Here is a 13,958-nt window from a genome sequence, read left to right on the forward strand (position 1 = left end):
CGTGTCTGTGTACATAGCCGTAAGGTGTTGTGAGCACTTCTCACTCCCACCCCCTATAAGTATTTGAACTGAAAGACTTGTCCATTTGCTAAAATCTCTGTCAGTTACCCGAAACGTTGATGATTTATCTTCATTAGCATCGCTTCGTTACTGTTGTGAATTAAATGACTGCACGTGCAATACACGTACTTAGTGATTTGATATGCACCATGCACAACTTGTAGGTCAAATAAACTCCAAATTGACCGATCAAAACTTTCTTCCATGTAATGCCAATATGGTTAGAACTGCATGTACATGTATATCTGTTCGACTGTCCAACGTTTTGGTCAATATTGTACCCGTATCTGACGAAGGATAAACAAGAAAATCGCCATTATATAGAGTATATTAGTCAATCGTATACGACGGCGTAGGAGAACCGAAAACATGTGCCCTCGCGCATTTTCCTGCATTTACTATCTACTAGATTACATTGCATACATGTACGTGCACGAAAATGAAATGTCAGATAATGGAGTTTTGATGTGAGAATTCTGTTTATTTCATAAAGTGTACACAAAGTGTTTACATGTAAGGGAGAAAGAAGAAAGACGTTGTCTGTTTTTTTTTTTTTTTTTTTTTTTTTTTTCAAAAAAGGTACGTGCGCCTTTGTCATTTCCTCAAAATCAATTCTACCGTGAAGTCAAATTTACTGATCATAGTCACAAATATTGTGTATTCATATTAGTAATGACCCTCCCCCTTTTCCATTCTCCGAACGACATTCTTCATCAAAGTAAATTGACCAATGACAGTTAATTTAATTTAAAAGTGAGTACCTTTCTATCACAGCCGCTCTGTGACTATATATACAGTTTACATCTGGCTACTTGAATATAGTACAACCAAGCCGATTGGCTAACATTTAATATGTTAGTTCAATCCGTCCTATAAAAAGAAAACTTGGTCCTAGTATGTTTTGCAATTTGTTTGAATGCGATTTTTAAGATCTAAATTTTTCAAGAAAGAAAGGCCAAATGTTTTCCTTTTTACCTGTTTTGAATTCATTTAGTGGATTGAAATTTCATTTTTCTTTCCTAATCGTATGAATGAGCATGACACGACGAGTGAAGGCGAGTCGTACTATTCTTCTTAGTTTCAAGTTGGACGAGAACCAATGGTAGCGGGAGCGGGATCATACAGGAGAAATCGCCCGGGACTAAAGTCAAGCCGAACATACGATACCAGAGTATTGCTGCCACAGCTCACCATGAAAGCAACTTTTATGCCTTTGAGAGTCAACATACCGGCTGTGACGCAGACTAGAATTCCTGGACTGTGAACATGTACGTGTACCTCAGATGTCAGTTTCCACATATTTATACGGCCCTTTTAAGGGCCATCTAGATATTTCAAAAACGATTCTTAGTTTGATAGTTGAATAAAGATTTCATAATACAAAGTAAGAAAATAAAAAAATAAAAAATCCCTGCCCCTCATGTTATTACCCACATATACATGTAGTCAGAATAGCATATTTATTTACTCATTTCTACAAAAAAAAGTCTAGTTCTAAAGTTCTTTGAATACAGTGACAGCTTTCGGAGTGTAACATTGTGTGCTACAAGTATTTCCTACGTGTGTATTAAGTCAAAGCAATTCAAACGCCAGTTGATCTTTTCATTTTCTTTCATGATCCTTTGTTAATACAACAAAAGGCATAAGCATCTACATGTATAAACAATGAAACAACGTGTCTGTGTACATAGCCGTAAGGTGTTGTGAGCACTTCTCACTCCCACCCCCTATAAGTATTTGAACTGAAAGACTTGTCCATTTGCTAAAATCTCTGTCAGTTACCCGAAACGTTGATGATTTATCTTCATTAGCATCGCTTCGTTACTGTTGTGAATTAAATGACTGCACGTGCAATACACGTACTTAGTGATTTGATATGCACCGTGCACAACTTGTAGGTCAAATAAACTCCAAATTGACCGATCAAAACTTTCTTCCATGTAATGCCAATATGGTTAGAACTGCATGTACATGTATATCTGTTCGACTGTCCAACGTTTTGGTCAATATTGTACCCGTATCTGACGAAGGATAAACAAGAAAATCGCCATTATATAGAGTATATTAATCAATCGTATACGACGGCGTAGGAGAACCGAAAACATGTGCCCTCGCGCATTTTCCTGCATTTACTATCTACTAGATTACATTGCATACATGTACGTGCACGAAAATGAAATGTCAGATAATGGAGTTTTGATGTGAGAATTCTGTTTATTTCATAAAGTGTACACAAAGTGTTTACATGTAAGGGAGAAAGAAGAAAGACGCTGTCTGTTTTTTTTTTTTTTTTTTTTTTTTCAAAAAAGGTACGTGCGCCTTTGTCATTTGCTCAAAATCAATTCTACCGTGAAGTCAAATTTACTGATCATAGTCATAAATATTGTGTATTCATATTAGTAATGACCCTCCCCCTTTTCCATTCTCCGAACGACATTCTTCATCAAAGTAAATTGACCAATGACAGTTAATTTTATTTAAAAGTGAGTACCTTTCTATCACAGCCGCTCTGTGACTATATATACAGTTTACATCTGGCTACTTCAATATAGTACAACCAAGCCGATTGGCTAACATTTAATATGTTAGTTCAATCCGTCCTATAAAAAGAAAACTTGGTCCTAGTATGTTTTGCAATTTGTTTGAATGCGATTTTTAAAATCTAAATTTTTCAAGAAAGAAAGGCCAAATGTTTTCCTTTTTACCTGCTTTGAATTCATTTAGTGGATTGAAATTTCATTTTTCTTTCCTAATCGTATGAATGAGCATGACACGACGAGTGAAGGCGAGTCGTACTATTCTTCTTAGTTTCAAGTTGGACGAGAACCAATGGTAGCGGGAGCGGGATCATACAGGAGAAATCGCCCGGGACTAAAGTCAAGCCGAACATACGATACCAGAGTATTGCTGCCACAGCTCACCATGAAAAAAACTTTTATGCCTTTGAGAGTCAACATACCGGCTGTGACGCAGACTAGAATTCCTGGACTGTGAACATGTACGTGTACCTCAGATGTCAGTTTCCACATATTTATACGGCCCTTTTAAGGGCCATCTAGATATTTCAAAAACGATTCTTAGTTTGATAGTTGAATAAAGATTTCATAATACAAAGTAAGAAAATAAAAAAATAAAAAATCCCTGCCCCTCATGTTATTACCCACATATACATGTAGTCAGAATAGCATATTTATTTACTCATTTCTACAAAAAAAAGTCTAGTTCTAAAGTTCTTTGAATACAGTGACAGCTTTCGAAGTGTAACATTGTGTTCTACAAGTATTTCCTACGTGTGTATTAAGTCAAAGCAATTCAAACGCCAGTTGATCTTTTCATTTTCTTTCATGATCCTTTGTTAATACAACAAAAGGCATAAGCATCTACATGTATAAACAATGAAACAACGTGTCTGTGTACATAGCCGTAAGGTGTTGTGAGCACTTCTCACTCCCACCCCCTATAAGTATTTGAACTGAAAGACTTGTCCATTTGCTAAAATCTCTGTCAGTTACCCGAAACGTTGATGATTTATCTTCATTAGCATCGCTTCGTTACTGTTGTGAATTAAATGACTGCACGTGCAATACACGTACTTAGTGATTTGATATGCACCGTGCACAACTTGTAGGTCAAATAAACTCCAAATTGACCGATCAAAACTTTCTTCCATGTAATGCCAATATGGTTAGAACTGCATGTACATGTATATCTGTTCGACTGTCCAACGTTTTGGTCAATATTGTACCCGTATCTGACGAAGGATAAACAAGAAAATCGCCATTATATAGAGTATATTAATCAATCGTATACGACGGCGTAGGAGAACCGAAAACATGTGCCCTCGCGCATTTTCCTGCATTTACTATCTACTAGATTACATTGCATACATGTACGTGCACGAAAATGAAATGTCAGATAATGGAGTTTTGATGTGAGAATTCTGTTTATTTCATAAAGTGTACACAAAGTGTTTACATGTAAGGGAGAAAGAAGAAAGACGTTGTCTTTTTTTTTTTTTTTTTTTTTTTTTTTCAAAAAAGGTACGTGCGCCTTTGTCATTTCCTCAAAATCAATTCTACCGTGAAGTCAAATTTACTGATCATAGTCATAAATATTGTGTATTCATATTAGTAATGACCCTCCCCCTTTTCCATTCTCCGAACGACATTCTTCATCAAAGTAAATTGACCAATGACAGTTAATTTTATTTAAAAGTGAGTACCTTTCTATCACAGCCGCTCTGTGACTATATATACAGTTTACATCTGGCTACTTGAATATAGTACAAGCCGATTGGCTAACATTTAATATGTTAGTTCAATCCGTCCTATAAAAAGAAAACTTGGTCCTAGTATGTTTTGCAATTTGTTTGAATGCGATTTTTAAGATCTAAATTTTTCAAGAAAGAAAGGCCAAATGTTTTCCTTTTTACCTGCTTTGAATTCATTTAGTGGATTGAAATTTCATTTTTCTTTCCTAATCGTATGAATGAGCATGACACGACGAGTGAAGGCGAGTCGTACTATTCTTCTTAGTTTCAAGTTGGACGAGAACCAATGGTAGCGGGAGCGGGATCATACAGGAGAAATCGCCCGGGACTAAAGTCAAGCCGAACATACGATACCAGAGTATTGCTGCCACAGCTCACCATGAAAAAAACTTTTATGCCTTTGAGAGTCAACATACCGGCTGTGACGCAGACTAGAATTCCTGGACTGTGAACATGTACGTGTACCTCAGATGTCAGTTTCCACATATTTATACGGCCCTTTTAAGGGCCATCTAGATATTTCAAAAACGATTCTTAGTTTGATAGTTGAATAAAGATTTCATAATACAAAGTAAGAAAATAAAAAAATAAAAAATCCCTGCCCCTCATGTTATTACCCACATATACATGTAGTCAGAATAGCATATTTATGTCACCGTATAGATTGTAAAGGGGGGATGTATTTGATATAGTTATTATGTAGATCGTATGCATATATGATCCGTACTTCACCATATAGATTGTAAAGGGGGGATGTATTTGATATAGTTATTATGTAGATCGTATGCATATATGATCCGTACTTGAATTTGATAGATTATTAGTTGTTTATAATCTAGAAGGGGGATGTTTTGTTTATATGTTATCAATCACTCATCATATCATTCGTCATTCATTCATATTCATCATGACGTACATGTATTTGTAATCATCATGACGTACATTTAATCAATACGACATGAACTATATTTTGACTTTATACAGTATCGACATTCCCGCGCCACGGGCACTGCATGTCTTACTAACAAAATATTATAAAATCAATAACAATTGAAAATTTGCTCACTCCACAATAGTCGACGGAGGACGCAAGTCGCCGTTCAGGTACGAATATTTATTGATTAAGAAATTTATTTCATTTCTAAAATATTTTATTTGGAAACTTTATTATTCAATGAGATAAAGTTTAATAAGATTGATAGTAAGTAAATTGGATAAACGTTTTAGCTATTTGGAATTCATATAGTTTCAATTCGACAATAATCATTATTCTTTAGTTTAATAATATTTCATTTCAATTTCCGTAATTCATTTTCACAAATTTATGCAAAGTTAAAATTCGTATAGTTCATTCATTTCATGTTAGTTTATCATTCAATATCGGCAAATGATAGTTTTTGTGCATCGATACTCCGTAAATACACATTTATGGAATGTGTAGATCTTGTGCATTATTTTCAGGTTACGCTGTATCTGGCAAACATGTATATGTTTATTTTCAGACGAATAAAGTTAAATTACCAGGACGACTTTTTATGCAGCCATAATACAAATATTTTGCCGATGTCCCGGCCCTTGTATTTTGACCTGCGACAAATGGAGGTTCCACCGAGATAAGCTATAGTCCATGGTAATAATGGTACAACTTTATTAATGGTACTACTTTATAATGGTACAACTTTATTAATGGTACTACTTTAATGGTACAACTTTATTAATGGTACTACTTTAATGGTACAACTTTATTGGTACAACTTAAAATTACCAAATTTCAACTTTAACCACATATGTTCCGGAACCACGACAAACGGTATTGGTAAAATGGTTGGGATCCATACAAGAATTCCAGCAAATTAGCCGTCCGTATAATTATGAGAAGACATGGTTAAAGTATTAAAATTAGATTAATTGTGGGAAAGTCAACATAATTACAAACCATTTATGTATTTGCGCAGACTTTATTTCAACAAAACATAATTTCGTAACATTGAAAGAAATTACAAACAGTATGCAACTGGAGTCAGTCCGATACCGTAATAGGAGTCGAACGATGTGCAGTTCCTTTTAATTTGCCGATAAGCAATTTGCGTTACATGATATGATGTATAGACGTCAGCGACAGGTCAACTGAGGACATTTTGCCGAAACATAAATATTTACAATTTTATTCATTTATATTGTGTACATGTGTTTATGTATTGATGTTTTATGAATATTGATATTTTAATTATATTTATCAGATTTATGAATTAATCTGCACAATGAGCACTGTAGATGTAATCACTCTCAAGCATGTCTGCCGCGACAGTTTCGACTGACATTGACTGATTATTGGTAAGTATCATCATTGTTCATTTCATTTTCATTGATCATTTTGCATGTTGAATTTATATTTGAGTTTAGTAACTCTATTAGTTATTATGGCATCGGGTGGCAAAGAGACACACAAGGAAGAGCAAAAGAGTAGTATTGAAAGTATTAATGAAGAGAAAATAGCTCTTATGATCGATATTATTAATCGACATTCAGATTACAAAGTTGTTACATCTGAAGAGTTCGATAGAATGAAACATATTCCTTCTGCATTTGTAACTAGTACCCCAGCAGTAAGGAGCAGGCAAACGCCTACACATACCCCACCCCCTATTCATGATTTTCATGCCACAATGGCACATGATAATCCTGGTGTGTCTCAAGCTAAACCTAGAATACCAATATTTTCTGGGGAAGAGAAAAGCGAAGTGAATTTTGACGTATGGAAATACGAAGTCAGATGTATTATTAGAGAAGGGAATTATAGCGATATTATTTTGCGACAGAGTATACGTGGGTCTTTGAAGGGGAAAGCAAGAAGTTTGCTACTTTCATTGTCCGATGACGCTACACCGTCCCAGATTATAGATAAACTTGAAGGGGTCTATGGGAATGTGTTTAGTAGTGAAGCATTACTGCAGAGATTTTATAGTGAAAATCAACAACCAAATCAATCAGTTGCTGAATATGGTATGCAATTAGAGGGTTTGATACAATTGGCTGTTGAAAAGGGTCAAATAAATCCTGCAGCTAAGAATGAGATGCTTCGGTCAAAATTTTGGTCTGGTTTGAGAGATCCATCATTGAAAAATGCTAGTAGATATAAGTATGATACTGTAATGGATTTTGATCAGTTAAGAAAAGAAATAAGATCAATAGAACTTGACTTATCTAATTATCAAAGGTCTAAAAGTACTGAGAAAAAGATACAACAACAAGCTTCGATTACTCAATCAGATAAACTAGATGAAGTATCGAAATCGTTGAAATCTCTGAACAAGAAAATAGAATCTATTGAAGATGAACTTAAAAAGTTGAAAGAGTCGAATAGAAATGAAAAACAAAATCAAAATGGAAAAGGGTCAGGACAAGGTTATAGAAGTTATAGAGGTTATAATAGTAGAGGTACGAATAGAGGTCAGAGAGGTAGTTTCGGAGGTAGAAGAAACTATAATAATAGTTACAACAACCAAGGTCAGAATAAATCCGATAATTTAAACGGATAAAGGTCTCGGTTGAAGGACGAACACGTGACTTTACACAAAAGGTTTCAGAAACCTTTAGTCCTAAAGAAAGTTATGATAAAGATCAACAAAGTCTGTTAGATAGAATGGTTGGAAAAGCTAATGAGGCAAATATCATTGTCAATAATGTTAAATGTAGGGCATTGATCGATAGTGGTTCAATGATTTCAACAATTTCAAGCTCAATGTTGAATAAATTGAAACCAGTACCTGAATTACGGGATCTGAGTGAATTATGTCTAACTGTCAATGTAGCAGGTGGCGCTGTTTTGCCATACCAAGGTTATATCGAGGCCAAAGTTAAGGTCAGTTTTATGTCACAAGATGAGGTTTATGTACCTCTATTAGTTGTTTCTCCGACTGAATACAATCAGAATGTTCCCATTGTAGTAGGGACAAATATAATCAAGCTTTTCCATATGTGTATGTCTGAGGATAATACTCAAGGTATTCCGAAAGAATGGAATTTAGCATTTAGTACTCTGACCGAATCAATTGTAGGTAAAGTTAAATCTACAAACAGAAAGCCCTTAAGGCTAAAACCCATGTCAGTCATGACGATTAATGGATTAGCTAAATCCAAGGTTTCATGTGATACAACTGTTGTAACAGAGAATTTAGAGGGCGATAACTCTGATTCTTTAGCAGTTTGCCCCAGAGTTGTTAATCTGAAGGGTAAAACTTGTAGAGTTCCAGTCAGAATATTTAATATGACAGCGAGAACAGTTGCCATTAAACCTAAAACAACTATATGTAGTCTGAACGAGGTCAAGGTCATGCGTCACATAGACTTAGATTCGAATGAGAAAAATGTTACGAAAGATATGCCTTTAGAGGAACTTGGTATTAAAATATCTGATAGTTTAGATTATGAGGTAAAGGATAGATTGCGAGGTTTGCTTGGAAAATGGAAGTCAGTATTTTCCAAAGGTTCTTCTGATATAGGGTATACAAAATTGTTAGAACACGAAATTAAATTGACCGACGATAAACCATTTAAAGAGCCGTATAGACGTATACCACCGGCGTTGTTTGATGAAGTTCGCGAACATGTTCGGGAAATGCTAGAAGCGGGTTGTATTCGCGAATCGAATAGTCCGTTCTCGAGTAACGTTGTACTTGTACGAAAGAAAGACGGTAGTCTTCGTTTCTGTATCGATTTTAGAAAGTTAAACAAACGTACCGTGAAAGACGCGTACGCTCTACCGCGGATAGACGAGACGATTGATTGTCTGTCGGGTTCTAAGTTCTTTTCCCGCCTAGATCTCCGTTCGGCGTATTGGAATTGTGGAATCAAGGAATCTGATAAATTTATGACCGCTTTCAATTTAGGCCCTTTGGGATTTTACGAGTGGAATCGTCTCCCTTTTGGATTGACAAATTCCGGTGCGACGTTTCAAAGGTTAATGGAACGATGCATGGGCGAGGCTCATTTAAGACAATGTCTAGTTTTTCTAGATGATATAGTCGTGTTCTCGAGTACGATCGAACAACATTTCGAACGTTTGGAATCTGTGTTTAAGCGTCTTGAAGAGAATGGTTTAAAACTTCGCGGCGATAAATGTGAGTTTTTCAAGAGTGAGATTAAGTATCTTGGGGTTATTGTATCTGCCGACGGTATTAAGACCGATCCCGATAAAGTATCCGCCGTAAAAAGCTGGCCTAAAGTAAGTGGTGTCAAAGATCTTAGAAAATTTCTTGGTTTTACATCATACTACAGAAAGTTTATCAAGGACTATGCTAAGATTGCAAAGCCATTAAATGATTTGTTAATTGGTCACCACACTAACAAAAAAAAGGCTAAGCCTAAGAAGAAAGCAAAGCCAACTCCCTGGCAGTGGGGTACCAATGAGCAAAATGCGATGGATGCAATCATTAGCAAGCTTATAAATCCACCTGTTCTTGCTTTTGCAGACTTCTCGTTGCCTTTTATTCTTAATATAGACGCATCTGGAACTGGTCTTGGTGCTATATTGTATCAGAGAAGAGAAGGTAAAGAGAGGGTCATTGCATACGCTAGTCGTAGTTTACGTGGTCCAGAACGGTTATATCCGGCCCACAAGAGGGAATTTTTGGCACTTAAATGGGCAGTAACCGACAAATTTCATGATTATCTGTCAGGTAGTAAGTTTGAGGTCAGAACTGACAATAACCCATTAACCTACGTCTTAGATAAAGCTAAGCTTGATGCTACAGGACATAGGTGGGTGGCCGCATTGTCAAACTATGATTTCAATCTGAGCTATCGGACCGGTAAATCGAATATTGATGCCGATATTTTGTCCAGAAATCATACTAATCTAAACCACATAGACTGTGACGTCATTAAGGCAGTATGTAGTTCAGCAACTATTGCTCAGTCAGAACAACCAATAGTAGAAAGTTTACTGTTATCGCAAGATGCAGAAATTGTCGACAATATGGATTATCAGTCAAATTTATCCGATATTGACTGGTCCAAAGAACAGAAATGTGACATTGCAATCAGTAGAGTTATCGAATTAATTAGTACTGGACATAAACCGACGAAACGGCAGATCTCGAAGGAAAGCGATGACGTCAAGAAATATATAAGAGAATGGGATAAATTATATATGCAACAGGAGGTTTTATATAGAAAGAGTTTTATCAACAACGAGTCAGTTTCTCAGCTAGTGTTGCCCGATATCTACCGTGAGATCGCTCTTGTAGGTCTTCACGACGATGTTGGTCATCAGGGCCGAGATAGGACTTTGTCGTTGGTAAAATCCAGGTATTATTGGCCAGGTGTAGATAAAGACGTTGAACGTAAGGTGTCGTCATGTGCAAAATGCATTCTAAGAAAAACCAGATCAACGAAATCCGCAGAATTGATTAATATATCTTCGTCTCAGCCTTTGGAGATTCTATGTATAGATTATCTAACACTGGAACGATCCAAAGGGGGTTATGAAAATATATTGGTCATAACTGATCATTTCACAAGGTATGCTCAGGCAATTCCAACAAGGAATCAGTCAGCTAAAACTACAGCCAAAAGTTTATGGGAACATTTCATTCAACATTATTCGTTTCCATCTCGTATACATAGCGACCAAGGTCGAAACTTTGAGTCGAAAGTTATCAGAGAGCTATGCAATTTGGCAGGCGTTAAGAAATCACGCACCACCCCTTACCACCCACAAGGTAATGGCCAATGCGAACGATTTAATCAAACTCTGTTAAATATGCTAGGCACTCTCGAAGATGATAAAAAGGCGAATTGGAAGAGTTATGTAGCACCGCTAGTACATGCTTATAATGCTACTAAGCATGAAAGTACTGGTTATAGTCCGCATTTTCTAATGTTTGGTTGGCATCCACGTCTTGCTATTGATGCATTTTTAGGTAGTGACGTCAACTCTTCTTCGACAGCCGATCGAAATTCGTATGTCTATGGTTTGAAGAAAAGATTGCAGTTCGCATATAAAACGGCAGCGAAAACAGCAGAAAGGGTTAATAGACGTCATAAATCTCGATACGATCTCAAGGTGCGTCAATCAACACTTGAACCGGGTGATCGAGTATTATTGAAGAATGTAGCATTCAAAGGAAAACATAAGTTGGCAAATAAATGGGGTAAAGAACCTTACATCGTAATGTCTCGACCCGATTCTGAAATTCCAGTTTATGTGATCCGACAAGAACACGGACGAATCCGAAAAACGGTACATAGAAATATGTTATTACCGATTACATCTGTCCAATTTCTGGATTCTGGGGAAACGAGTCGGAACCGCCCAGAAAGAAAGGAGACGGAAGTTTGTGTCGACGTTACAGAATCGAATGAGAATGATTATTCAGTTGGTATTGACGATGTGGAGTATGAACCGGAGTCTAATTCCGAGGATGAACTCGTTTTTGTAAGACGTGACGGATCACAGAAACAGGTTAGTCCTTTGAATCCATTGGCAGTTCCGTTTGATCCACAAGTAATCGTTAGGCGTGACAATTATTCGTCCGATTCAAGTTCGAGCAGTTATAATAAACTGTCGAGTTTAACTGATACCCGATCGAGTGCGACATTAGAGAATTCGATTTCCGATGTACGAGAAAGTAGCGAGTCCGTCGTTGAACCAAATGTTAGTGAACCGGATGTTACACCAGAAATCCCAGTTCGTAGGTCTACTAGACAAGTCAGACCACCTATCAGATTTAGAGATTATATTACATAGTTTTATTAATTCATTAATTATATATATTTCATTTTGCGATTTTGTTTATATTAACGGAAATTTCCATATAGAATATATATTCATTTCTTTTAGATTGAAATGAACCCGCGGACCTATACATACACCTCCAGTAGAGGAAGAACACTGGAAGGCAAATTGTTTTGCCAACATTTATACGTAAAACCGGGTGCAAACTTGAGACAATTATGTGACAAAGCGTACGATGATTTAAAAGATATAGATGGTAACAAAATCGTTTATTTTATAGCGGGTATACCGGACATATGCTCCGTTCGCAGAGCAAACCGTTATCAAGAATCTTGCTTAGAGATCAGAGATTCAAAAGGAGAAAAGATCAATCATATGCAGATTTTTAAAACTAATATCCGTATGATAGAAGAGAAGTTAAGTTCCATAGATTGCAAAATAGTAATGGCAACTATTACTACTATGAGTTTCGTGGTATGGAACAATATAAGACTTCAACAAGGAAAAACTTCTTATCTTCTATTGGATACGCATTATGATAATATGCAAGAGATGCTGAACGAAATCTTAAACAAAATAAATAGTTATATTACAGAATATAACACCGGCAACGGATTTGTCACACCGTTTTTGCACACACCAGTTCATAAATATAATAAAGGCAGAATTCGATACGTTTATTCGAAATTGATTGATGGTGTACATCCGGGAATCGAATTACGTGATGTATGGATTCGACGTTTGAATTCTGTATTTGGATGTAATGAGTCCAAGTTGAATAATTGAGAAACAAAATGGGTTCACAAACATGATGTAAATCTGTCTGATATTTTGATAAATTGTATTGTTTGCAATATTTTACATGTGTATAAATAAATACTTGTTTTCATATGAGTTTTGGACATTTGTAATCGCATAGAGGCGCTTGCCACATGTTTGACTTGGGAATGGCCAAATTTCATTTTGAATATTTGATTATGCATTTTCGATTGTATTATAGGTTTATTGTTTTGTCATTGGTTTCGGGGACGAATCCCATTTTTCTTATGGAGGGGGTGTATGTCACCGTATAGATTGTAAAGGGGGGATGTATTTGATATAGTTATTATGTAGATCGTATGCATATATGATCCGTACTTCACCATATAGATTGTAAAGGGGGGATGTATTTGATATAGTTATTATGTAGATCGTATGCATATATGATCCGTACTTGAATTTGATAGATTATTAGTTGTTTATAATCTAGAAGGGGGATGTTTTGTTTATATGTTATCAATCACTCATCATATCATTCGTCATTCATTCATATTCATCATGACGTACATGTATTTGTAATCATCATGACGTACATTTAATCAATACGACATGAACTATATTTTGACTTTATACAGTATCGACATTCCCGCGCCACGGGCACTGCATGTCTTACTAACAAAATATTATAAAATCAATAACAATTGAAAATTTGCTCACTCCACAATAGTCGACGGAGGACGCAAGTCGCCGTTCAGGTACGAATATTTATTGATTAAGAAATTTATTTCATTTCTAAAATATTTTATTTGGAAACTTTATTATTCAATGAGATAAAGTTTAATAAGATTGATAGTAAGTAAATTGGATAAACGTTTTAGCTATTTGGAATTCATATAGTTTCAATTCGACAATAATCATTATTCTTTAGTTTAATAATATTTCATTTCAATTTCCGTAATTCATTTTCACAAATTTATGCAAAGTTAAAATTCGTATAGTTCATTCATTTCATGTTAGTTTATCATTCAATATCGGCAAATGATAGTTTTTGTGCATCGATACTCCGTAAATACACATTTATGGAATGTGTAGATCTTGTGCATTATTTTCAGGTTACGCTGTATCTGGCAA

At 35.7% G+C, this 13,958-nt stretch overlaps 1 long non-coding RNA gene across 1 annotated transcript; it reads left to right on the top strand.

Annotated features, from left to right (window-relative positions):
- The first annotated feature begins 5,070 nt into the window (after positions 1-5,070).
- LOC148596494 (uncharacterized) lies at positions 5,071-13,036 on the top strand. Its single transcript, XR_015919008.1, has 4 exons — positions 5,071-5,434; positions 5,833-6,189; positions 6,571-6,664; positions 12,174-13,036. It is a non-coding gene; the product is annotated as an uncharacterized LOC148596494 (long non-coding RNA).
- The last annotated feature ends 922 nt before the right edge of the window (positions 13,037-13,958 follow it).

The sequence above is a fragment of the Perna viridis genome, chromosome 15 (genome assembly GCF_037379345.1).
Source record: "Perna viridis isolate PV_CMFRI_1.1 ecotype Kerala chromosome 15, ASM3737934v1, whole genome shotgun sequence".
In the NCBI taxonomy this organism is placed as follows: domain Eukaryota; kingdom Metazoa; phylum Mollusca; class Bivalvia; order Mytilida; family Mytilidae; genus Perna; species Perna viridis.